The 25,124-nt window shown below is 50.5% G+C and overlaps 1 protein-coding gene and 1 long non-coding RNA gene across 5 annotated transcripts in view; one reads left to right on the top strand and one right to left on the bottom strand.

Moving 5' to 3' along the window:
- LOC110344945 (uncharacterized) overlaps positions 1-3,144 on the bottom strand; it is a 36,782-nt gene extending 33,638 nt beyond the window's left edge. The window contains exon 1 of the long non-coding RNA XR_015442604.1: positions 162-3,144. This is a non-coding gene — a long non-coding RNA (uncharacterized LOC110344945). The remainder of the gene's footprint in view (positions 1-161) is intronic.
- Positions 1-25,124, top strand: part of Slc35f1 (solute carrier family 35 member F1) — a 310,829-nt gene that overhangs the window by 131,177 nt on the left and 154,528 nt on the right. The gene's annotated exons all lie outside the window — the stretch shown is intronic.

The following is a 25,124-nucleotide window of genomic DNA, read 5'->3' as shown; positions in this document are numbered from 1 at the left end:
GGCTACTTTCTGTGATTACTAACTTCCGATGGCTTTCCAGGTTTGAAATAAAATGCAAGTGCTCATAGCAAATGCCGGAGCCTCGGGGGTTGGTTAACCAGTTGCTGGGAAGGCGGTGGGAATCCTTCCCCTTGCTTGGGCTCCTCAGGGCTGCAGCTCACCTGTCGGCGCAGTGAGGTCTCCTGTGGCCTGGAGAGTCAGGCGGAAGAGCAGGCAGCAGTCCCTGCGAGAGGAGTAGCGGTGGAGAAGCCAGCAGCGCGCTGGCAGCACATCAGGCCCTTCTCCTGCTGTAGAGTGTTTCCTGGGGACACGAACTCCTAGCCACCCCACAGTATGAGGTGTGATCACAAAATGGGGAGAACATTCAAATTTTTAAAAATTATTATGGCAAAGGGTACATTGCCATTAATTCTCCAGCTTTGAACACTTACTCCATTGTTCCTGCCACTTTCTACAACAGTTCTGGAGTCCTCTTTCCCAGGTGTCTTTTGTTTGCCGTCTTTGCTGCCTCAATGTGCTGAACTGATTCCAAACACTGACCTTTCATGGTCACGTTGACTTTGGGGAAGAGCCAGGAGTTGCAGCATGCCAGGTCCAGTGACTAAGGTGGATGAGGACGCGCCACCATGTTTTTACAAGCTGCCTCAGTGTTGGCTGGTGCTCAGCAGCAGGCACCACATTTTTGTAAAGACCCTCAGGAAAGGGGACTCCAGAGCTGCTTCAAAAAGTGGCAGGAACAATGGGATAAGCGTGTTTCGGCGGGGGGAGAATCTTGAGGGGACTCACGGCTATGCGTCTTTTCTATATTTTCTAAGGAATTTTTGCACACTTACCATACATTTTATCGCATCTCGTATACACTGGTTTACTTCAGAATAGAGCCTGTCTAACCTAAGAAGCTGGTGCACCCGGGCCCTCTGCCCCCTCTTCCTGGGGGAGCAAATCTCAGAGGCTCCGAGCTCCAGAGCCAGGCTTCTCTTCAGTCTTCTGTTCAGTACACTTGCCAGACCCTGGTTTGGAACAGGGGACGCACCCTAACCTTTGCACTGAGAGGAAGAAACGTCTCTTCCTGGAGAGCACCGTACAGCTGGGCAGACCTCTGGGCTCTCAGGCAGTGCCGGACTCCCGGAGAGGAGCACAGGTGGTGAACCGGAACAGTGGCTGGCGACCCTGCCGTTTTGCACTTTGCGTCTGTCCCTCTGGATGGCTGATCTGTCCTCGTTGGAGGCCTACTGCCTCAGCCTGGCTTGTCCATGCCCAGTGCCTGCCATCCTGTAAGATCGCGCCTGGCCAGTGCTGAGCTTTCCAAACTTCGAGACTTCTTAGCCTGTGTTTCTCCTCAAAGCCTCTCTGCCCGAGTCTGCAGAGTGGCTGGGAACACATTCACGAGGGCGGCTTGGGCTTCATTTAATCTGGCAGCTCTTATAGGCAGATGGTTGTGAACCCCACCTGGGCAGTAGTGAACACTTTCAGGGACCCATTAAATCAAAGTCCCCAGGCCTGTGTCTGGAGAATGTGTTAGAAGAGAGCTCCATGGTTCTGAGCCCAGCCACATCAGGACTCTCCATGTTTAAATAAGCACCTGTCTGCGACAGCTGACCCTGAGCCTCAGGATGTAGAAGAAGCACTTGCCATGCTTTCGGGATGCACGCTGGAGCCCCCGCCTGTGAGCGTGGCTGACAGCTCACTGAGACGGCACTGGTGATCTGAGAGCTGAGCCGGGATCCTGTGCTCAGTGCTCCTGGTGAGCTGTGTGGATCCAAACCAGTATTCACAGTGTGGGTGCCCCGCCCCTGGCCGAGGACGCATAGATCTCAGGACCCTGAGGGCTGAGCAGACGGGTTCCCCACAGGGGAAGGAAAGGACCTGCCGGCTGGAGGAAGCAGCAGACTGGATGGTTTTCTCTGTCCTCACCGATCCTCGTACCCAGGAGACCCGCAGTCTGTGGGGAGTCAGTCGCACACCAGGCGCCCACTTCTGGGGGGACAGGGTTGTTGCTCCCCAGCCGTCTGGAGTGGACCGGATGGAGGGATGTGTGACCCAAGTGGAACTGAGTTTTGCTCCGTGTAATATTAGCAGGCTGAGTTGATGGAGTGAACAAATGTGTGCACAGATTCTAAAAGGGGCCCTTGATAAACTTTCCAAGACAAGTGGACCGACTTATGTGGTAAAGTGATAAGGGTTATGCGGTCCTGCATTAATACGGAAATGCATTTCTGCACTGAGACGAACCTTGAACCTGAGCCGCCCACAGCTTCCCAAAAGCCCGTTTAGTGATGCTTGGAAGAGAAGAAGGCATGAGGAGACATGAAGGTAAAAGACGAGTAATTCAAAATTCATTAAAATCCCCCTGCAGTACTTCCTCTCCAGATGTTTAAAGCACATGGTTAAAGGAATCCTTTTCGCAGAATTCAGGGACACTCTCGAGTTGCTCTTATAAAGTCAAGGTCAAAAATAACTTAGTACTGGATTCTCTGCTGTGTGCTGTGCCCTTTAAAGAGACCCGGGATGGATTGCCTCGGGGTTTGGCAATGCGTGTGACGAATCACTTCTGACTTCCGGACACAGAGGAACATGGTTTGTAGTTAACTGTCACTAATTAGCTAGCGTCGGTTAAAGGAGACCCTCATTGGCACTCCAGGTCGTGGAAGCCATCCTTCTCACTCCACTAGTGCAAGGTCTCCCGGCTGTTCCTAAGGGGCCACCTGGACACTTGGGTGATTTGAGTGGAATTTCGAGCCGTGGCCACCCCCTCTGCTCACCCGACTCGCAGTGGCCTCTCGTGAGCTCCAAGGTGTGGCAGACATCATTCCAGCCCTTCACGTGTGCGTTATGTTTGATTCACAGCATCTTGGCTTTTCATTTTCCACGTAATGAAGGTGAGACCGAGAGAGTTTGAGTGACTCGCACAGGGTCACACGGCCGGTAGGTCCCGCCAGGATCCCACCCCGGGTCTGCCTGGGTTCAAAGCCCGAATTCGGCATCCCCAGGTCTTTTCCTCTCTTTCTCTAACCTGCGATTTTATGAAATTTTTAAATAAAAAGCATAGAGTTCTTAAGTGAGGCAGTGTAACAACATAAAGGAGAGGTGGGCAGGGCCCTGGGACGGAAGGGAACGGCCGCTTCCGGTCCGGCCTGCTGGAGACCACGCCCCCTTTTCTCCTGCCCCCCCCCCCCCCCCCCCCGGCCGCTGTCTCCCCCTCGGTCCCCGTGCTCAGTGAACGCGGGGCTCTGCTCCTCGGCCGGGGAATGAATGAGTGCGCAACGAAGAGTCGCGAGCCAGCTGCCTTGACAGGCCCCGCTCCGCACTGCTGGAGGCGTTCACACGTAAGTGGGATCACAAACTTGTGGAGGTGTAAGCGCTAAAATACCCTGAAATTCTCTGACTGCAGTCTTCAGGGTGCTCGGTGGATGCTGACTCGTAACCGCCGCGTGCGCGTCCCACCTGAGGTGTGGAGCGTCCTCTTCCATTTGGTGGCACTCGGCCAGCCCATGCCGGCCCTGTCTTGCCTGCCTCCACCATTTTCTGTGCTTTCTTGAAGGGCCGGGTTAGCTGCTCTGTGGCCCACTGCAAGCTCTGGTTCCCGGAGCTGACCTACAAGGTCAGGGCCCTCGGACTCACCAGGACAGCGTGCTCTTCGGCAGCCTTCTCCTCCCTCCAGCATCAGCTCTCTCCAGGCTCTGCTCGTACCTTCGCTTCATTTTGGTCTCCCAGGGACAAAGACCAAAGCAGAGGCTGGGTGGGAGCTCTCAGCATGGCTGTTGGCGCCTTTCCATGGAGGCGCCGGCACGTGCCCCTGTGGCTCCTTCCTCTCTTCTTCACTGGGCTCAGTCAGAATCAGTCTTGCAGGTCGCCGGATTCCGGTGCTGGGCACAGCCCAGGTGGCCTGCCCAGCAGGTGCTTCCTGTCTCACAGCTCTGGAGGCTGGAGTTGGAGACCGAGGTGTTGCAGTTGGCGGCTTCTGCAGCCTCTGCCATGACCTATAGGTGTCTCCATCTGTGTCCGTCTGTTTTTCCTCCATTACTGACCTTGTCCAGCTTCCTTTTGCAAAGACTGTGCCATATTGGCTTAAGGTGGGGATGGCAGCTAGCTGTTTGTTATCACTGAAAGCTCTGAAAAGTTCGCATCACTGGATTACAGTCTCCTGCCCTTGTTTTTATTTATTTATTTATTTTTTGCGGTACCAGGGATCAAACTCAGGACCTTGCGCTTGCGAGGCAGGCACGGCGCTGCTGAACTGAATCCCCGGCCCTCCTGCCCTCATCTTAACTCTGTCACCTCTTTAAAGACCCTGTCTCAAAGTACTATTCCATTCAGAGGGACTGGTGGCCAGGACTTCAGCATGCAAATGGGGGACGCAATTCGGCCCACAGCGGCCCCTTTCCCGGTCAGCAGCTGGCTCCAGCGGGTCCCCACTGGGTTCACGGCGGCCAGTGTGGAGCAGGTTTTGTGCTGTTTGGCCCCTTCTTCACCTGGTGGAGGTGGAAGGTCGGAGGTAGAGGGGCCGTCTCTGCTGGTCTGCTCTTCCTGGCCGGGCGCGGGCCTGGACGGTGCTCACTGCCTGTAGCCTGGGTGGAGCCCTCTTCCAGTCCCCCTGTCTTCTCCCTCCTGTCTGGGCTGTCTCCTGAGTGTGCGGCTTCGGCATCTTCCCCAAGACTCCACAGAGCCATCCTGCCCGCCGCTCCCTGCGAGGCCAGGCAGGTCTCAGGGGCCTGGGTGCGCCGTGCCCCCACTTTCGCTTGGGCAGGTGGCTTCTCCCAGTCCTTCTCCCGCTCTAGCGCAGCGAGCAGTTTGCAGGAACATTTTGCTGCCATCTTCTGTGTTCACCCTAAAGCAACACACACTTGAGTTTCACCCAGAAACCACTCAACAAAGAATGAATTGCTCTAAATCTTCCTGTGGATTTAGAGCAGCCATGCAAGCAATAAGCACTTAAATGGCATTTTACACTTATACATCGTCTTAAAACGCGACGCAGCAAATCACGGACGTGGTTGATACCGTGATCATCAGGTTATTGTGGCCGGCGTTTTAATGGCTGCCAAGTTTTGGCCTCATTGAAATGTGTGTCTCTGCATACATCTTGCACGGTGGTCTTGCCTAAGGCACTATCTATCCCCAGCACTAATCACATTCATTACTTATGTGGTGGACCTTCTGACCCCCTTCCTTCCTTCCTATGGAGTTCTTTGTGAGCAGAGTCCCTCCCAGGTGACCTGTGCACCCAGGCAGTGCTCGGGCTGCTCACCAAGGGCACGGTCACGCCAGCCGTGCAGGTCGCTGTCCACCCAGGTCACCGCCTCTGGGGAAGAAGTGTCAAGTCTGGCCGCCAGGCAGCTTTTCTGTTTCTCTTTCAGCCCTGGAGTGGATGCTGAGCGTTCCTCCGTCACTTTCTCACATAGGAATACTTAGTGAACACTGTAGTGATTCTTATCTTGGGTATGAAATGGAGACCTCGAAAGAGTAAGTTGCAGTGGGAGGTGCAGGGCACAGGCCAGCAAGTGGGATGGTTGTACAAGTTGTCCACTGAGCAAGGTTTCCACCAGAGAAGTAATGGGACCAAACCAACCTAACCAAGCCTTTGAGGCCAGGCACCCTGACAGAAGACTTGGTCCTCAAGGCGGTACAGTTGGAAGTGGGGGAACCTTCCAGGGTAGGGCCTGGTGGAAGGAAATGTGGCTTGAAGGGATGTTGGAGCCTGGGCCCACCTCTCTCTCTGCTCCCTTCACTGCCGTGGGTGAGCCTTGTTTACCTTGCCTGATGCTCTGCCCACCAGGGGCCCCAGCTGACCATGGACTGAACCTCCCCAGCCATGAGCCAGGAGAGTCTTCCCTCCCTCTGAGCTGTCTCGGGCATTGTGTCTGAGATGGAAAGCTGAGCAGCGGCCAGAGACAGGGAGAAAGGAGCACCTGTCCTGCTGACCACAAACCACGAGTCTGGGCACCGGGGCTGCACTTGCCCTGAGGCCTTGCTCTGCAGTGGCAGAGAAGGTTCCTGGGGCCAGAGCGGCATGGAGACAGAGGAGGTGGACTGCCATGCTGCACCAGTGGGCCAGAGTGGAAGCAGGACAGTGTCTGACGAGTGGGTGCAGAAATCCGGAGGGAGCCGACGCACCTAGCACAGGGCCACGGTGGAGGAGATCCCCTGGGGGCTGCCGATGGGTGGGTGTGGGGACAGCCTGGGTGCCAGACCTGATGACTGAAGTCTACATTTATCGGGCCGGGCAGGGCTGGGCAGGGCTGGGCAGGGCTGGGCAGTGCACGTGGTGAGGAGAAGTTTCAGGTCTTGCTGCAGGGGCTGCTGCTCAGCTGTCCCCACTTGGTGCAGCGTGGAGTACGGCAGCACAGCCAGGACAAAGCCCACCCTTCTGTGTGGCTGAAAGTCGACATAAGTCATTCGGCATCGCTGGGCCTTTGCCAAAGGATCTGAGTGTGCATTATTCCCGAAGTCTCTTCCTGCCATGGAAGGCCACTATTAATTTATGCTCCCTGTTGCTTATTGGTGTGGTGTTCTCCGTGCAGGACGCACAGCTTGGAAAGTGAGGAGGCACTGACACTTAGTTACTAATGCAGGTTCCCAGGCTAAAGCCAAATCAGCAACACATCTAAAGTGGCCCCGGCTGCTGCCTAATGGATTTCTGCAGTAGTGATGTCCTAGGACAGACACCCGCAGGCTCCTGGGTCTATCTCTATGCCCATCTCGTCAGTGCAGCCCACTCTTCCACCGTGGAGTGGGTCACACGTCGCCACTCACAGCTCCCCAAATAAATACCGGCCTCCAATGTGACTTTGCAAAATTGGCAGGAAAGTCCGTTTCCCATAAGCCAATTCCATGAAACAAAAAACAGCACCTCATTCTTGACTCAAAGCCAAAAAGCTGTAATGGCCCCATAAGTGATTGAAACAGCAGCTGGTAATGTCTTGGAAACAGATTGATCAGTTGGAAGGCCTTGAAATCTGCATGGATCCCACACGCCTTTGAGCAATACGAGCTAATTCTGATGGAGGCCGACTAAGCGTGGATATTCAGAACCCAAGGGTGTCAAGACAATCACAGAAACCCAGCAGGAAGTACATTTCTCTAGGACAATGGATGGCTGTTGGACACCCCAGGAGAAGGGTAGACTGAAAACCCACAGTGGCCCTGTCTAACTGGCCCAGATACCCAAAGTCACATATCCCAGTGCTGTTGTTTACACAGAGAAAATGAGTGTTGTGGTCTGGCATGGATCTGGACGTAAGGAAGAATTTGGAATGAGACAGAATTCCTGCCTCACTGAGTCCACGTGTGATATAAGGAAACAGAGAATAACCTAGTAAGGAAGCAGCATCTCTAACTTCACAGAGCTATGAGAGCCATGGTGGAAATCGGGAAGCTGTGAGACTTGGCTTTACGTGAAAAGAAAGGGCTCTTCCAGGAGGTGCCCTCAGAGCAGGGCTAGTGGCGAGCGGGGAGCACTGGAAATGCCTGGGGTTGGTGGCGGGGAGAGTCTGGACATGGAGAGAAAAAGGGTGGGAATAAGGAAGGATGGCAGAGTCCAGGCGAGGCCCTGCCCTCCAGCTCATAGGGAGCTGTTTCATTCTGTGAGAAATCGGTGGAGGCTTTCGAGTAGAGTTTTCAGCAATGGGATTGTCAAATTAATATTCTCAACACGTCCCGCAATGTTGTGTGTGAGGAATGGGAGGTAAAGAAAGACAAAGCAGACAAAGAGGCCAGGAGAGTGCTGAGGGCCGAGGTGGGAAAACGCTGGCCGGAAGTGCACGAAGACTGGTGCCTTGGGGAGGGAGTGGCAGGAGGCATGCTTGGCTGGATTTGAAGAATGACAGCCAGCGGCCACAGGTGGCTCTGTGCTCTGCAATGTGGGGGAGAGGAAGGCCTTAGACTCTCGAAAGATGGGGCTATTGCCGCTAAGCCCTGTTTCTCTGGGTCTTCTGCATTGGCCGCAACCTCTCCTTCAATCACGGGGGCTGCTGATTCAGGTCGAATTTGCAGTTTGAAAACGCCGAATAAGTAAGGGTAAGGAAACGCTGATGCACTTGACCAAGGTGGACCCAGGTCTCTCTGGGAAGCCAGAGCAGAATCCACATTCCTTTTGCTTCGGGAGGAGAAAGTGTAAAGAATAAAGCCGCTTGGGAAGCACATCCTCTCTTAACCGCCCAGATCCTGCTGCAAAAGGCCTGCTCTCCACAGACGCTCGGCTCCGGCCGAGTGTGTGCTGCGGGCGTCCGGGTGTCGCGCAGGTCCTGGTCGCGGGTGGATGTCAGGCCCCTTCCAGAGCACAGCTCCGAAGCCCGAGACCGACCGCCAGTGCCCAGCTTCTCTCCTGCTCCCGGCTCTCCGAGCTCCGAGCTCCGGGGGAGCTCGGGGCCACACCGCCCCCGCCGTTCCTTCAGTGTCTTGCTGTGGGCGGAGGCAGCCCGCTGCGAGGGCGGGGCCCTGACAGGAAGCCGCTCTGGCCCTCGGGGTCGCCCTGGCCCACCCCGAGTCCGCTCTTTCCTTGTCCTTGCCTCGGCCCGCTGCCAGGAAGCCTCTCTGTTTCTTCCCCTTGGTTTCTTCCTCTTTCCAGCCCGAGTGATCTTCTGAAAGCCAAAGCTTACAGTCCCCTCTTGAAAACTCAGCGGCTGCTCCGGCCTGGGAGGAGGACAGACGCTGGGGCTGGCGTTTGCTGGCCTTGCAGGAGTCCCGGGAGCTTCAGATAATGTATGAAGCATGGTGCCGGACGCGTGCTGACGCTCCATTAATGTTGGATTTGGTTTTTATTTGCCTGGGAGAACTTGGCAAATTTTGTACCATCGTTCTTGTGGTTTGTGATTCATTTTTCCAGCTCAGCCACTACTAAAGTTCTGTCATAACCAAATCAGTGGAAAGGGAGAACCAAAGTACCCCTAACACGATCCTTTAAAAACTACAGAGCTGAAAATACAGAGGCCGCTTCCCTCCGGAAATCTGTCTCCCTCCTGCATGTAGGAGCTGCAAAGCTGGGGGCCAGGGCCACCCCAGCGGCCTCCACCTGGGCACAGCATCCTTCCAGGCTGAGGGCCCTCGAGGCTGCGCACGCATTCTCCCTTCCCGCGCAGCCCGGCAGAATGACTCCCCAGGCGCAGCCCCAGTCCGCACCAGCCCTGATGCCCTGGGCCTGCAGCCGGCTGGCTCCCTGCCCCTCTCCTGGGCCCTCTGACCTGCCCCTCGCTCATCTCCAACCCCAACGCAGAGCTGCCCTCCTGGAGCCTCCTCGGCTCATCGCATCTCCTCCCAGCAGCTGGGCGCGGCCTCCCATCCTCGGAGCCTCTGATGGAGCCTGTGATGTGCGGGCTGGGGTCCACCACGAGTTCCGCCCCTGCAGCCTCAGTGCCTCCACCTGCCCTCTCCCCGTGCCCTCCTCGTGTCCTCTGTCGGAACCCACTGTATCTGTCTGCCCCGGGCTTGGGCATCACCCTCCCAAGGAGACAGCTCAGGCGCCCTGCGCTCTGCCTGCGGCCAAGTCCGGCTCACTTTGCTTGCTCCCCGCTCCCACGGAGACCGCCTGGTACCCTGTCCACGCCGTCCTCGCCTCCCCGGATCTGGAGAGTGTCCTCTAATGCCAACAGGGCTCTACCAGCGCCCCTCGAGGCCCCCGTTCCCTGTGTGTTTTCACACCCATCAGACAAAACGGGAATTTTTATTCCACAGTTTATGCTTCATTTGTGCCTGCCTGGCCAGTGGACTGCTAGAGGTGGACGCTGTGATGATACAGCCGTGCTTACCAACCTCAGAGAGACCCTCACCGCTACCTGGCGACTCAGCTGCTCCTCTAATCACCTCGTTCCCAGCACTCACAGCTGCGTACTTTAGATTGCCATCAGTCTCCTCAAATCTCAGTCATCCCACAGTCACTGCCTCGCAGTATTGGACACGCAGATCGGCAACCACCAGAATGCAAGGTCCAGCCCGCAGCTGTCAGTAATACGAGCACAGTTAGGACTGAACACCTGCGATGGCAGCCCCCCCACCCCTCCACCTCCTGCTAGAAAGGAGCAGATGCTCTTTCAACAAGGGCCCCATACCTGCGCGTGCGTCCTGTCCCCTTCTTTCTCCGGAAGCCTTCGACCCTCCTTCCCCACACATGGCTGATGTCTTCCTCCCAACAGGTGCTCTCCACCTGTGACGGAGCCTTCATTCCACTCCCACCTGACCCGGGATGCTTTCTCGCCCAGAATGGCGCCAGTCCTTCCAGCTGCTCACAGCAGAGCCCCAGCCACCTCTCTTGTCTCTCTTTTACTGTGATGCAGTCAAAAATGCTGAAAGTTGGGCCGGGGATTTAGCTCAGTGGTTTCCCTGCCTGCTGCGGAAGCGCAAGGACTTGAGTTCAATCTCAGGTACCAAAAAAAAAAAAAAGATCAAAAATGCTGAAAGTACTAGGAGGTCTTTGTTTGCAGATACTCAATATACACGAATAGAAATGTGTTGGGTGTGTGATTAAATAAAGAGAAATTACCTGAAAGTCTTTTCTCAGGAACACTTGCTTCCCTGAAATCCCCCGTCCGTTGTGTCATTACTGGACAGTGGATTGGTGAATTGCTGGGGCCCACTTTTACCATGTTTTCCCCTGTGAAAGCTGTCATTCAACAACTACCCGTTAGATTTTTTTCTTATCAAACTGTGGAGGGAGAAATGAGCTTGACTTCCTGTGCTTCAGTGACATTTTATGGGTATATTATTTTTTGCACTCGGAAAATTAACCTCATAAGATTGTTGCTTTCTGTTTTGAATAGTTCTACAGTCTTCTGTGCTTGTGCTCCTTTGAAAACATTTCTTCTGGGTAAATTATAACAACTTCAAGAGAAAAATGAAAACACACAGTGAAAGTTAATGAAGAACAATGTCCCGGGAACAGGTTGATTTTAAATGAAACTTCACGCGTGGGAGTGATGTCCTCACTGTTATGGAATCACAGTAAAGGAAAGATGAGGTTCAGAGGAAAAATGTAAGAAAAAGTAAGGCCAGGCTCTAAGTTGGATTTGAGTTGAAATGGGCGAGGTAAACAGATGTGGCACAGCTGAGAAGTTCAGTTCTCTGCAGTTCAGGACTGACGTGTCACTGGCCGCAGTCAACGCAGTCAGGAGTGGAATGGCCTCCCAGGCATCCAGAAGCGGGGCCCAGCCATGAGGCTCCCCCGACCACCCTCTCTCTGTTCTCCCTGTGGAGCAGTAGGTGGTTGCTGGGCAAGGCTTGTGCACAAACTCTATTTGCTCACTGTCTAAAAACCAAAGTACAGTATTCTGTGTAGACAACCCCAAACCCCAAACCCAGCTTCAGTTGGGTATGAAGCTGGCATTCATTAAGGTTCTGACATCTAGCGTTGAGAATGTCAGATCTTGGAGAACATATAAACTTTCATAGGGGAGATATAGAAGCAAGGTTGAGCTGAATACCTGGTAGGAGAGGATTGTGTAAAAAAAAAAGAGGAGTTATTCTAAACCCCCTTACTGCATGGAATGAAGAGACCTACTGTATCTTCACAAAGAAAACACCAGAAACTCATTCGTACTAGCTGTTCAGGATGTATTTGTTAAATGAATGAAGGCAATAATTCTGAGGCATGAAAAACTAAGCTTCTGTGAGGCACCTGGAGCAGTAAAATACTGTTTAACAGTGGACTTGGACTAGTCCTAAGTGTGCATTGCACACTCTGGAGTAATCTCTAAAAAAAATAATAACTATAGTCAGCAAGAGAGAAAACAGAATCATGTAAGGTGGTCATTTGAAACCAAAGAAGGTGTAAAAACAGTGGAAGACAAAAAAGAAACAAAAAACAATGTCAGCACAGGGAAGCTACAAATATGAACATTATTAATCTAACTAAATCAATAATCACTTTACATGTGAGTGGTCTAAATAAATCAATTAAAAGACAGAGCCTGCCAGAGAATTAAAGACAAGACCCTACTGTATACTGTCTGCAGGAAACTCCCTTTGCTGTAAAGGCACAGATAGACAGTGGAAAGGGGAGCTGTGTGCTGTCCTGCACCGAGTTCAGCTTTGGGTGACTGAGACTGGGAGGGACCGAGACATACTGTTGGTACAGCAGCAGCAGCAGCAGCAGCGGGTGGATGAAGTAGGGTGCGGCACCTGGGAGGCTCGGTGCCTTCCGCCCAATTCTACTGCTCTAAAAATAAAATATATTTATTAAAAAATAAAGGGATAGAGAAAGATACACCATGCTACGCTAATCAAAGGAAAGCTGGAGTGGCTGCATTAACTTTGGGCCATGCTGGCTCCAAAGAAAGGAAAATTATAGTAATGTAATCCCTTGCTACCATCTTTTCCAGCGATGATTTCTGGTTCTTTAACTTTCCTTCTTAGGGTCCATTTTTAGGTCTGTTAACTATGTTTCTGTCCTCCCTCTCCAAATTCTTTGTTTTTTAGAGCCCATAATTAAAATTTAATAGTCTTAGTGATTTTACTTATTTAAAAAGTACATTGTCACACTGGCGTGGTGGCACATGCCTGAGTCCCAGCTACTCGGGGCTGGCGCTGTGGAGTTGCTTGAGCTGACAAGTTCAACAAGAGCCAGGGACGCAGCGAGACCTTGACCCAAAGCACAGTAGGTGGTCTCTGCTCTGTCCTGGCCATAGCTGCTAATGTACCTGCGGCACCACTGCAGGCGGTCTGCTAAGTGTGCGCGAAGCCCAGTGGCTTGTCTTCCACGCGGTGGGGTCTCATGCGTAATGTTACAGATAAGGAAGCTGGATGCTGCTCTAAGCTGAGCTCACACCCTCCCCTGTGCACACATTGCTCAGCTTCTGTAAGAGACAGAGGCCAGCACGGCCCACTGCGATGACGGGGGGCCAGCCTGGGAGGAGCCCCGGACCGGAGCCCAGGCCACGGAGTTTAAAGGACAGAGTTTGGGCTTTGCCACCACCCATCTTTCCTAATGGAGACGACGTCGCGATCACGTAACCTTCCGTTTCACTCCCTGCACCTGACCCAGGCCGAGTGGATTGCTGTTTCTATTCTCCCAGTCCCTTGTACTTAGCATCACCTGTATGCTGTGTCCAGCCCTACCCTGCGCCCGCAGCTCCCGATTTTCTGGGGCTCAGCTCCCAGTCCTTCTTTCACCTTAGCCAGTTGAATCCTTCCCTTTTGTTTTCATCTCACAACTCCCAGGACGTAGCTTTGGAAAAGGGTCCTCTTGTTATTGAATGGGAACTGGGGGCACTGTGGGAGAGAGTTGATTTAAAGTATCTGGCATTTCCATTCAATGTAAGGAAATAATTAAAAATCTTTAAAGAGGCAAGGTCACAAGTTCGATCCCCAGTACCTTAAAAAAAAAATCTTTAAAGAGTAGAGTAGTGTAAGAGACAGATAATCTGCTTCCTTTAACAGCCATGCAGACCAAATACTCGGGAGGGGGAGGAACCCCTTGGCATGGGGGGAAAGCGTTTCAGGTTCTTCTCATTTGGCCTCCAAACTCTCCCGTGGGATGCATGGGTTCCTGCCTGATTTCAGGCTCATGGCCCCTTTCAAGAACTCTGTCCGTGCTGGCCCCAGGTAGCACGGTCTCCGCCAGCTGGTTTATTGCCAGCACAGCTCTGTTCTGAAGGGACTGGGACAGAGTGCTGGCGCAGTGGGCTTCGATGTCTCTCCTCAGCGCCTGTGACACGCGTGAGGGTGTGCCGTGCCTTGAAGCATTCTCCTGTGTACGCGCGGTGTGCTGTGACAGCATCACGAGCAGCCAACTGTTAGCACCGCAAGAGCCAGATGGCTCTCCTTCTCGAGAACCAGCGTCCAAGACACCATTGCGTTTTCGAAGCTGGATTAAGGTGTGTGCGGTGAAAGAGGCTGGCGTTGGCCTTAAGCGTCACTGTCAGTTCATTCTCTGTCATGTTCAAGGACAAACCTGGCCTCAGCCTGCGGCTGGTCTGGCCGAGTCTCCCTGGAGTCCCCCCATGGCGCCTTACTGGGGAGTGAGTCACAGCCCCGTGACTGTGCTTGGTGGGCCAGCGGAGTGGTCGCCGGTCTCCAGGGACAGGAGGTAAGGGAAGACCTGGCCCCATGGCTGCTGGGGAGGAGGGACTGTGCTGCCCAGGCAGCGGGTGTCCCCTCCAGGTGGCCAGCAGATGCAAGAGGAGGAATTAAGGACAGACGCAGCTTTTCGTGACTGCTTTCTCTGTCCAGAGCACAAGTGTGTGTATCCGTAACATCTTACAGTCTGCACAGCAGCACCGGCGGGCCCCTTCAGGGCCGCACACGTCTCTGGCGCCAGGTGTTCAGCAGGGCGGTGCACGGCACACATGTGATGCTGCCAGCAGGTGCGGTCTCCTCCGGTGTCGCGTGTCCCTTGGACCTGACGTGTGCTGGGCCACAGGAGCACTTTACTCTTAACGTCACCTCTGAAATTCCCTTCTCACATCCCCCAGTGCCACCTAACTCTGGTAACTTCCCGTAAATCTCACAAATGGTAGGAATGCATAGACAGAGCTTGCTGACAAAATGACAGAGTTGCACCCAAGTGAAAAAATCAGTGTGGGTTTACCATACCCTATAAACACTTGGCTTTTTGGCAACTTAATGTTAAAATGTTAATGTAATATCTCTTGTTCCAATCTGAGTAAGAAATGTCATACATCAGCTTACCCAGAATGTATTTCATTTTTACTTGAAGATTTAATACAGACGTACTGGAAACAAACATGGCTATTTCGACTTCACTCTTTAAAAACTCAAATATGCAACTGAGAGTCAGAGTATTTGAACTGCTGTCCTGTGTAGTGACGCCAGGGCCTCCTTAAAGCCAGGGCTCTCTGCCTGCCCCCCAGAGCAGCAGTGTGGGTAAGCGGCAGGCCTTGCCCCTCTAAGGTGGAAACAGGACTGTCAGAGAGAGGCGAGCAGAGTGTAGGAGAGCATGCATGATGGTATCAGAGTTCATTTTCCCAATGATCTGGAAGTGGATGACCTTCAACCGACCCCATTTGTGGCCCTTTGTAAAGTCCCCCTGGGTTTACAAAGCCCAGCTGCAAGACCACTGGCTTACAGAAGGAAGGTCAGCACTTCACAAGTGCACCCTGATGAAAACCTGGAGAACACGTGCAAAAGGAAAGCCCTGCCTCTGGGTACGTTAGATATGTTCTGGCTGAGTTCGGTAAGGCATGTCCTGACATCCAGGCCACGTTCGCTGCCATCTGAGACTCACAGAACGAGTGTCACGTAGCTCAGGAGACAGACCGACTGTCGACACTGTTCTGAGCACGGCTTCCACCCAGGGCCAAACGCCAAGGATCAATATAGTGTTGTACCCATCCCTTCTAAACTCTGGCTTTGCTATACACTGCATCTCTAGGGACCACTTTTTAAAAATAGAAAAATAGAAAAACAAACTAAGTTGGATCAAACAGTGCAGTTTAAAAAGTGCAACGCAAGACCGCAGACTGTCGGAGAAGCCTGGGTGTGGTGGTGATGTGTTCTAAAGGGATGGCTGCTGGCGGTGGCTAACCCCGGCATACTTTAGGTTTTCTATGTGTTTCACAAAACCGCTTTCCTTCTAACTTTGCTGGATGCCCAAGACCCCGTAGGGAGGGGACAGTCTGTGCTGCTGAGAAATGTGCTGCCTGTGTCTTCCACGCTTGTCCCTGACGCTGCCGCTAAACACAGCGAAGGCCTTCCTGTGACGGCCGCGAACGGAGTGTCTGGGTTTAGAACCCCAGGTCACAGCGCCTCACAGGACAGGGACTCTGAGCCTCACCTAAGCCTGGGTCTCCCCGTCTGAGGGTCAGCACCCAAGGACGCCTCCCCAGGGGTGCAGCCGTTAGGCAGGGTGCTGGCCCGTGTGGGGCGCTGTTGAGGCGGCTCCTGCTCTTCTCCACCGCCCCTGGGCCACGCCCTCTTCAGCCCACCCAAAAGCCTTCCCGGTGCCGCTGCTGCTTCTGAGCCTGTTGTTTTCCTGCTACCCTGGCTCCTGCTCCTGTCTGTCTCAGCGGAGGCTGCAGGGAGCCCTGGCTGCTACTTTCCCTGTGTGAGCTGCCCTGCCAACGCCGGACTCGCACCGAGCCCCTCCGGGTGTTTGATGTTACGCTGTCACCTGCATCCACCAACTCCACCCTTGGCCTGCTCTGTCCACCCTCATCCTCTTCCTTTCCCCTTTCTCCAGAAGATTTTCCTCCTTCACAGTGATGGTAGAGACCGCCCAGCGCCCCCTTCACATGTGGGGACCCGTGACATCCCTGCCACGTCCCTGGATTCGTCACCAGCTTTTCCTTTCCAGCATGCAACCTTCCTGTTGGCTTCCAGCTAACGCTCGTAGGCAAGAGATGGAGCAGGGTTCCCCTCCAGCCCAATGAGACCCATCGCACTCACTGCTGCCTTCTGTTTCTCTTTGTTTCTTTTTTTTCACATTAAGTAAATTTATTTTTAAACCAACACTTGGAAACATAAAAGCCGTGCATCTTTATGGGAGGCCACGCGATGCTTCCAGGTGCCCGAGCACAGTATGTGACGTTTGCATCAGCTGAGAGCGTCTCTCTGAATGCCCACCACTCCCTCCGGTGAAGGGGCTCGAAGCCCTCCTTCCCGCTTGGACCCGCAGCCCCTTACTGCCGTCTGCAGTTGGCCCCGTCATCAGCACCCAGGACCTGTTGTTGCCCACCCTCCTAGCCCCTCATTGATCTGTCCACTGTGGCTGGCTTCTCAGACCTGCCCAAGCAGGTGGGCCCTGCAGACCAGCTTGCTCCCTGTGGGGCCTGGACCTGGACCCTGACTTTGCAGTAGACGAGGTGGCCATGCATGAGTTCACTGCATGATCCTCCACCTCAGTGCCTAGCGAAGCTCGGGCCTCAGGTCCTCTCCCCTCCAGCTGGGGCAGGACGGCATCCAGGCATCTGCACTGCTGTCACCTGGCTTCCACTCATGCTCATTCATGAGGGGCTCAGGCTCACCGGCAGTCTGCTCTGATTTCCAGCAGCTGCAATTCAGGGTCTGTCTTTGCACATATGCAAACCCTATGATTTGAGCAAGTGACCCCTATTGTGCTCCTGGAGGCCTCTTGTGTATCAGTCTTCTTAGCCAAAATGAGGTGATCTCTCCCCGACCTGTAGCAGATGATGGAGAGGTAAGAGCCTTATGTCTTCTGTACCAACAACTCTGTTTGTATATATTTGATTCTAAATGATATTAGTACAAAAATGTTTAAGAGTCATGTAAAGAATTCTGACTCCATTCCTAAGTGTAGGGATATTTTCTGTAAGGCTGCTTACTCCTCTGTGGCAGTGTGATAGAGAGTGAATAACAGAAGTGGATAGTTATAACTGTGATGGCACAGAGGATGAGAAGATTACTCGAAGATGAGACTTGGTCTGAACACCAAGAGGCCCAGAGGGGAAAGGCATTTCCCTTCTGGGAAAGAGACTCCCAAGAGAAGCCCTGCAGCAGAGAGCTCTCTAGGTTTTATTTAGAACATGATTGTAAGAGAAGAAACAGAAGAGAGAAGTTTGGGGCAAGGAACTGTCTCAAGGCTGGCAGTTCACTGTGGAGACGGGGAGGACAGCAGCCAGACACAACGTGCTTCACCAGTCTGGGCTTCCTGTTGTTTAAGTGCTCAGTCCTCACAGAGCCGGTGCCTTTGCTGACGTTTAACTGTTCACCCCTCAGTCAAGCCCCCATGATGTGGTTCCTTCTAATCTTTGGTCCATTTTAATTGGGTCATATGCCTTCAAGATAGACAATTTGTAGAATCCACGAGGCTTAGCCTCAGAACACTTTTGTGTGTGGGGATAGCAACAAATCTAGTGGTAAAGAGCAGAATTCATGTCCAGAAGGGACGAGTCCAGAGCTGGTGGCCTTTTTCCCACCACTGTGCACAGGACATGGCAGGGTTTTGACATCATGGCAAGGTATGAAGAAAACACTCCAAGATGGAAATGGTGACTTCTAGGGACATATATGCTTCTTGTTTGTTGCTTTTTGTTTTGTTTTTTGTCATAGAGTCCAGACCTGAATTCTTCTTGAACTAAAGACAGTAAGCTATTGTCTTTTAATTTATGCTCCCCAAAATAGCAGATGGTGACCTTCAGACTTACACTGGAATTAGAGATGTTAATGAAGCTCTCTGATTTACATCTCACAGCGTGAAGTGATTTAAAATTAGGTAAATATTGCCCAGTGGCCATTAATTCTTATGTTAGAGGGGAAGAAATAGAGCATAAGTGTTCTGCTTTTTAAAATTTAAAGTAGGATGCTTATGTACAACATGATGTAAAATAATTCAGCAGTAACAATTTTTTTTTATTATAGAGGGCACAGAAATTTACATATTATTGGCTAGTCTACAATAATGCTGTCTAACATAATAATTTTATACTAAGAAGTCATCAGTATATAAAATTTATTCAGTATCACTGTGTATATTGTGTGGTATCCATGGGAGTTAACCAGCATAATCTCAGAAGTCCTGTCACTTTCCCTAAAATGTATAGGATACATATGGTATTATGCTCATTTTTACACGATGAAAAACTGAGCACACACCTTTAGGGGCATCCAGACCACAGTGGCTTCTCCTTAGTAGATTTTCAATCGAAAATACATAGAGCTTACATTTGTTCTACTGTAGTTTAATAAATAGGGTGTGCAACAGATGAAACTGGAGACAAAATGCAGTGGGAAGTCAAACAGAATGAAAGTCCTTGTGAAAATAATAAGGTCATATATTGAAAAGGCTAATCCTTGAAATGGAAACCAGAAAAAATTGCATACATGTGGTTCGTGTCATCACACACACACACACAGAGCTACTCTGGCTCTAGACTCGGGTGGAACAGCCTCCCCCAGCTTGGGAGCAGGCCTTCGTTTCCTCTGGGCAGGTCTGACCCTGGTAATGGACACACAGGTGCCTTCCCCTGGTGCCTGGCATGGCTTGGTCAGTGCCACAACGTGGAAGCTCCTCAAAACCGGGAGTTCCGTGCAGAGCAAGGCACCTTTCCTGCTTTATGTCTGCTGAGAAGCAGTGACACTACAAATAGAGTTGTGGCCAGCAGAGCAGCATGAGCTGTGCCGATCACACTTGAAAGTCCACTGCTTGTAAACAGGTGCCACACCATAGAGCCACACCTGCTAACGGCCATTTCCGAGAGTCGAGAATCACACTGAACTCCTTCCAAGCATGGACGAGACCACGGCCCATCTTCGGAGATACAGACTTATGCGCGGCAATGCTTAAAATACCCACAAAGGTAGGGATTCCCTTCGCACCAATATAGGTGAGCCTAAAGAGGGGAGCTTTGATCTGAAAGCCCCAGCTCACCCAGTCCTTTTCTCACACGATTCTGTTCTTGGGAACCTGGGCTGGGCGCTTGGTGCTTTTTACTTAGAATCCTCACCTTTTTTCAAGCTCATTCAAAATACAGCACCGGCTTTATGCATAAACTTGCCAAACTCATCCAAAGTGATGAAGGGAGAATTTTTTTTACTTACTTGGTACATGCTTGTTGAAAGAGTGGAGAAATCGTGATGGCGAAGATGGTGTGTGAGCAGCCACAGTGATGCAGCGTCCTCTCGGGCACCAGCAGGACTCATCCAGCGCTTCCCGAGGTGCTTGTGAAGGGAAGAGGACTTTGGCCCCGCTGCCAGGACGCTCGCTGTTAAATCTCAAGCCTCAGCTGCAGTAGTTGATGATGATCTGTGTTCCTGGCCTGCTAGTACCTTCTCCTTCTGTCCTTTAGGCTCTGTTAAGCTTTTTAACAGTCTCGTCAATAACATATTTTTTGTTATTTTAAGTGATCTCAAGACTTCTTTTGAAGGCAGACAGGGTACTAGTTAAAAATAAATACAAGCTTGCAACAATGAGAAGAAGTTTAGACTTATGAACTATCAAAGAGCCAAGGAATAGGAAAAATGGATTAGTTCCCATTTCTTGCATCTGTCCTCTGGGTTACTGGGATAAGCATTAACGTGGAGATGTTCTCTCTTTTATCTTGTTAGATGCTCAGAAAAGTTATGTAGAGGTCCCAGGTAGGATCTGTGACTCCTCCACCTTTCAGAAAGTTGGATGAAGCCTTATTGAAATAGCTGTTGCCTCTGAAAACACACTGTGGTGCGCACTGCGTGTTATGGACTTCTTCACACTGCTCTCACGGAATCTCTGCAAAGCCACTGGGAGTTACCGCCTTTGCCACTCACAGCTGAGCAGTGAACCAGGGAGGTTGTGCGTATCGCTTAGGTTGCTGCATTAGTAAGTTGCAGAGCAAGAGTTGAGCTCAGTGTTTTCTGGCAATGTCCTTCTCCTTAATCATCTCTTTAAGGACCAACTCAGCCAACCTTTAGCATAGAATCATTAAAGTTAATCCTGTAAATTTTTATCTTCAAAGACATCCCGACCATTTCCTTAGGGATGTGTTTTGATGCTTACCGTTGCCTTCAGAAGTACCAAATTTAGCGGGCACCCATGTAATCCAGCGCTCTGGGAGGCTGTGGCAGGAGGACCACAAGTTTGAGCCCAGGCTGGGCGACTTAGGGACTTGGCAAGACCCTGTCTCAGAATAGAAAATTTAAAGAGCTGGAGATGTCGTTAGCTCAGTATGAAGCCTCAATACCCAGAAAAAAAGGATCCAATTTGTCTTTCTGCCTAAACTTAGCCTTGCTGTGATCTCCCACAATCTTTCTCTTTTATTTTTTCCTCAGCTGAAGGGGAAACTCAGACACATCAGCTACACATTACAGTACATCAGGAAAGTGCAGCTCTCAGGTCTCTAGACACCAGCACAACACAGATTATTACGTGACTGAAGAGTGGACACTCCACTAGGGTGGAGGGTTTGGAACCAGCCCTCACTCACCCTGCATTAACAGGTGGCCTTGTCTCTGAAACCCAGGCTCGCCACCAAATCCCAACAGGAAGAGACTTTCCTGTTCAGAATTCTGTTTGCTTTAAAAGGCAAAAATACCCTCAGAAAATGATATGCTGATAAAAATGAACTCTATTTTAATGTTTATAATGCAATTCAAGCCCCCGGTGATATTTTATTTTTGCATCCCAACTGATGCAAGGTAATACGCAAATACATTGTAACTGAAGAATTTAGCATGGGATTCTTACATTTTCAATGGATATCTTAATTCTTTCTTTCTTTTTTTTTTTTACTTTTTTATTTACTTGTTCTGTTTTACGCAAGAAAAAAGTGGAAATGCGCCAGGCACATGAGATCCACTGTTACCAAGTGCTCTTGCAGCTCAGCTGTGGCCGTATGTGCCGGCGTGGTGCTGGCTTGATTTCCAGTGGCCAATGTCCTGTGCTCGCTTATATGAAACCCCTCAGTAGCAAACAACGCTGCTCATTAAACCAGCTTTGCCAAGTCAAAGAGACTGTTTGTCCTGACATGGTCTAAAGTACCAAGTGAATACTGCCAGTTCCAATTGAATTCCAGTAATGGGAACCTGGGGGAGCTTGGATAATGAGATATGCATGATAAAGAAAGTTTACTTTTATTGTGTGCTTTTAATATCTTACCTTGCCAGACTTTCAACCAGAGCTCCCAATGAATAACAAAGTGGACATATTGCGTCCTACATCATGGATGCCCCTTGTCCCCGCATGGAAAAGAAACAAGCTTTGTTGTGGCCAAAAGGCAGGCAGCAAGACAGAAAAGGAGGAGAAGCAGTCTGGTTCATTCCAGAGCCTGGCTAATTGGCATCCAGATAATTAAGAGCTGGCTTTAAAATCACACAGCCAACACCTGAAAGGGACTCTGTGATGAATAGGGCGCAGGGAAGCCCACTGACAGTGTTGGAACATTTATCAAGTAGCAGGAGCCCGAGGCTGTGGGCTGAAAGCAGGAAGTTAGACGGGAGCAGAGACCCCAGGAGGAGCAGGGAAATTAGACAGCTAGCTGGCAGCCGCAAAGTCATCTAATAACTGGGGAAAAGATCAGCTTTCACTTTCAGCAGAGAGATGGTGGGTAATTGGTAGTTTGAACAGGATTTATTCTCAAAAGGTCCTTTTTCGCTTGTTCAATTTGTGTTGTATAATAAATGCCTATCTATACACTAAAGATGAAACACTGGGAGAAACACTTCTTTGGCTGTGTCTCCAAGTTCAATTAAAGTGGAGGGTGAAGACAGTTACTCAGAAAATTAAAGGAAAACAATCTCACTTTTGCCTAAATGAATAGGCAAGTTCAGCCCAAAGTTACGTTTCCCTTTAACTCCAGTACATACCTACTGTTGGGTAGAACTGGCCACCACAGGGAATGTGTTTGGCAGATGCTAAAAGACCAGTCTTAGAAATTCAGGACCAAAGGACAGACTCTTTTTCATAGAGGTGCTGTGCAGGTGGGTTCTACCCAGACATATTTAGTGGATGGCAAGAAAAGAAGGTGCCCTTCAAGGCTGCGGCTGCTGCATGACCTTATGCTCTGGACAATGCACCTCTGCGTCCTTGGTCTTCCCTAATGAGAACGACAGACTCCCGGACTAACAGAAAACATTTCTGAGCTGACACCTGTGGCCCATATCAAGCCTCTGTCTCTCGTCGAAACATCCCTCCATCCCCTGCAACAATATTAGAGGCCTTTATCTGGACATAAACTAAGGAACTTGGTAAGTGGACTTGCAGGGACCAGAGCGGCAGGCTCGGGGAGGGTGCTGTTGGCCGCTGTCCCTGGGAGGTGACCACTCCACAGTGGTCCCTCCTGTGCAGAGCATGCTGGTGTTTGCACCTGCACCATAAGCAGAAATACAGATCAGAGTCCAGGGAGCTCTTTAGTAGAATTTATCTCCTCAAGGACTTGTGATTGCAATGTGTTTCCTGCCTCTCAAACACCAAGCACTCTGGGAGACACCCAGGAGAGGATAAATGAACTAGGAAGTGGGGTCTTGGCTCTGGTGCTGGTTTCCCCTCTCCAGCTGCGACCTTGGATTATGCACATAGCCTCTTCGAATTTTATTTTTCTCAACTCCAAGATGGACTATATGATTCTTCAGGTCATTCAGTTTCTCAGAATTTCAAGCTTTAAATTACTTTCCAATTATGTTTTGATCTTAAAGCCAATGGTTGTTAAATCTGATTGACTTTCAGGATACAAAATTAATAACTTTCCTATACACCAATACTGAAGCCATTGAGAAAAATTAGGAAAACAATTCTATTCATAATAGCTTCAAAAAAATTAAAATACCTAAGAATCAATCTAACCAAGAAGGTGAAAGATCTCTACAGTGAAAATTTCTGAACAGTGAAGGAAGAAATTGAAGAAGAGATTAGAAAATGGAAAGACTTCCTTTCTTCATGGATTTGCAGAACTAATATTGTTAAAAAAGACCATGTTACCAAGAGTGATGCACAGATTCAGTGTAATCCCTATTAAAATACCAATAATATTCTTCACACAAGTAGAAAAAAATGATTCTAAAATTCATATGGAAAAACAAAAGACTCAGAATACCCAGATATCCTGGGCAAAATGATCAATGCTGGTGGCTTCACAACACTCAATTCAAAATATACAACAGAGCTATAGTAACAAAAACAACATGACACTGGCACAAAGACAGACATGTAGATTGATGGAAAAGAACAGAAGAAACCCTGTGCAGCTACAGCCACCTGATTCTTGACAAAGTGCCAAAAAAATAAGTTGGGGGAAAGGCAGCCTCTTTAACAAATGGGGGAGGGAAAACTGTATATCCACATGCACAAGATTGAAACTAGACCTTTAGCTCTCTCCATGTACTACAATCACATCAAAATGGATCAAAACCCTAGATATAAGACCAGAAACCTTGAAATCACTGGAGTGAACCATAGGGGAAACACTTGAAACCATAGGCACAGGAAAGACTCCCTAAATAAGTATGCCAGTAACACAGGAAATAATATCAAGAGCCAACAAATGGGACTTCATCAAATGAGAAATCTGCACTGCAGAGGAAGCATCAGAGTGAAGAGATGGCTGACAGAATGGGAGAAATCCTTGCTAGCTTTTATTTGATACAGGATTAATATCTAGAATATATAAAGAACTCAAAAAACTTAACACCAAAAGTAAACAGACCAATTAATAAGTGGGCAAATGAACAAAATCTTGAAAGGAGTACAAATGGTCAATAAGTATATTAAAACTGTTCATCATCTTTAGCACTTGGGAGATGCAAGCGGGGACACGAACAACGGATGCTGGAGAAGGTGCTGGGGAGTGGGTGCCCTCCTGCCCTGCTGTGGGAATGTAAATGAAGAGCCGCTGTGGAGATCAGTAGGGCACTCCCAAAACACTACAGCCCGTACAGCATTTGGTCCAGCCGCTCCCTCCCTGATATGTTCCCACATGAATTGACGGCATACTGCAGTGACACATGCTCACCCATGTTCACGTCCACACCGCTCACAGTATCTTTCCCTGGATGCCCATCAGCAATGAGTGGTTAAAGGAAATGTGGTGCATGCAGTGCTCCTTAAATGGTTCCAGCAGTGGCGACGAGCACCAAAGAAGAGGAGAACCAAACTTGCTGTTCCGTTGGGAGAGGAAGCTGGTGACAGGCTGTCCACTCGACAAGGTCTAGCTTGCAGCTTGAGTACCAGCGACATGTGCTGGGCACAGTCTTCGCATCGGAGTTCACTGGGCAGCAAATTCGGAGTTTCAAAGTAGCAGAGTACCAAAGTCTGCCTGCACAATAATGCCGCTGTAAGGATGAGTGCGTCCTGTCACTTTCAGGAAAACGAGAGAAACTGAAGACCACCATGTTAAACAAAACAAGCCAGTCTCAGAAAGTTAAATACTGCGTGTTTCCTGCTCTAGAAGCAATGTTAAAATAAATGTTAAGTAAATAAATAAAGGAGAGATGACAGGAAACTAGAAGGTGGACTTTTAGAGATGGGGAAGTTGATCAAGAGGAGGAGGAGGCAGGGAGGGGAAACGTGGGGATGCAGTTAATCCCCATGTGTCAGATGCATGGAGCCATATAACAGAATCAATCTCTGCTCTGTGCCACTAATGTGTGCCAGGTGAAAAAGAAGTAAAAATCTGACTGGCGTGGTGTGGAGAATACAATCTGCAGGGGCTGGGGTCATGATTCTCTCCCCAGATGTGCTCTGCAGGCCGGGGGTCCCAGAGCCCCCTGGGTGGTGGAGGGGCCCAGCCCTGTGTCCTGGGAGGAGAGGATAG

This window comes from Heterocephalus glaber, unplaced genomic scaffold, assembly GCF_053883595.1.
Source record: "Heterocephalus glaber isolate CG9 unplaced genomic scaffold, H.glaber_assembly_v1.0 deba00001550, whole genome shotgun sequence".
NCBI classification, from domain to species: domain Eukaryota; kingdom Metazoa; phylum Chordata; class Mammalia; order Rodentia; family Bathyergidae; genus Heterocephalus; species Heterocephalus glaber.
Note: the sequence above shows the minus strand (reverse complement) of the source record. Positions and strands in the feature narration are given on the sequence as shown.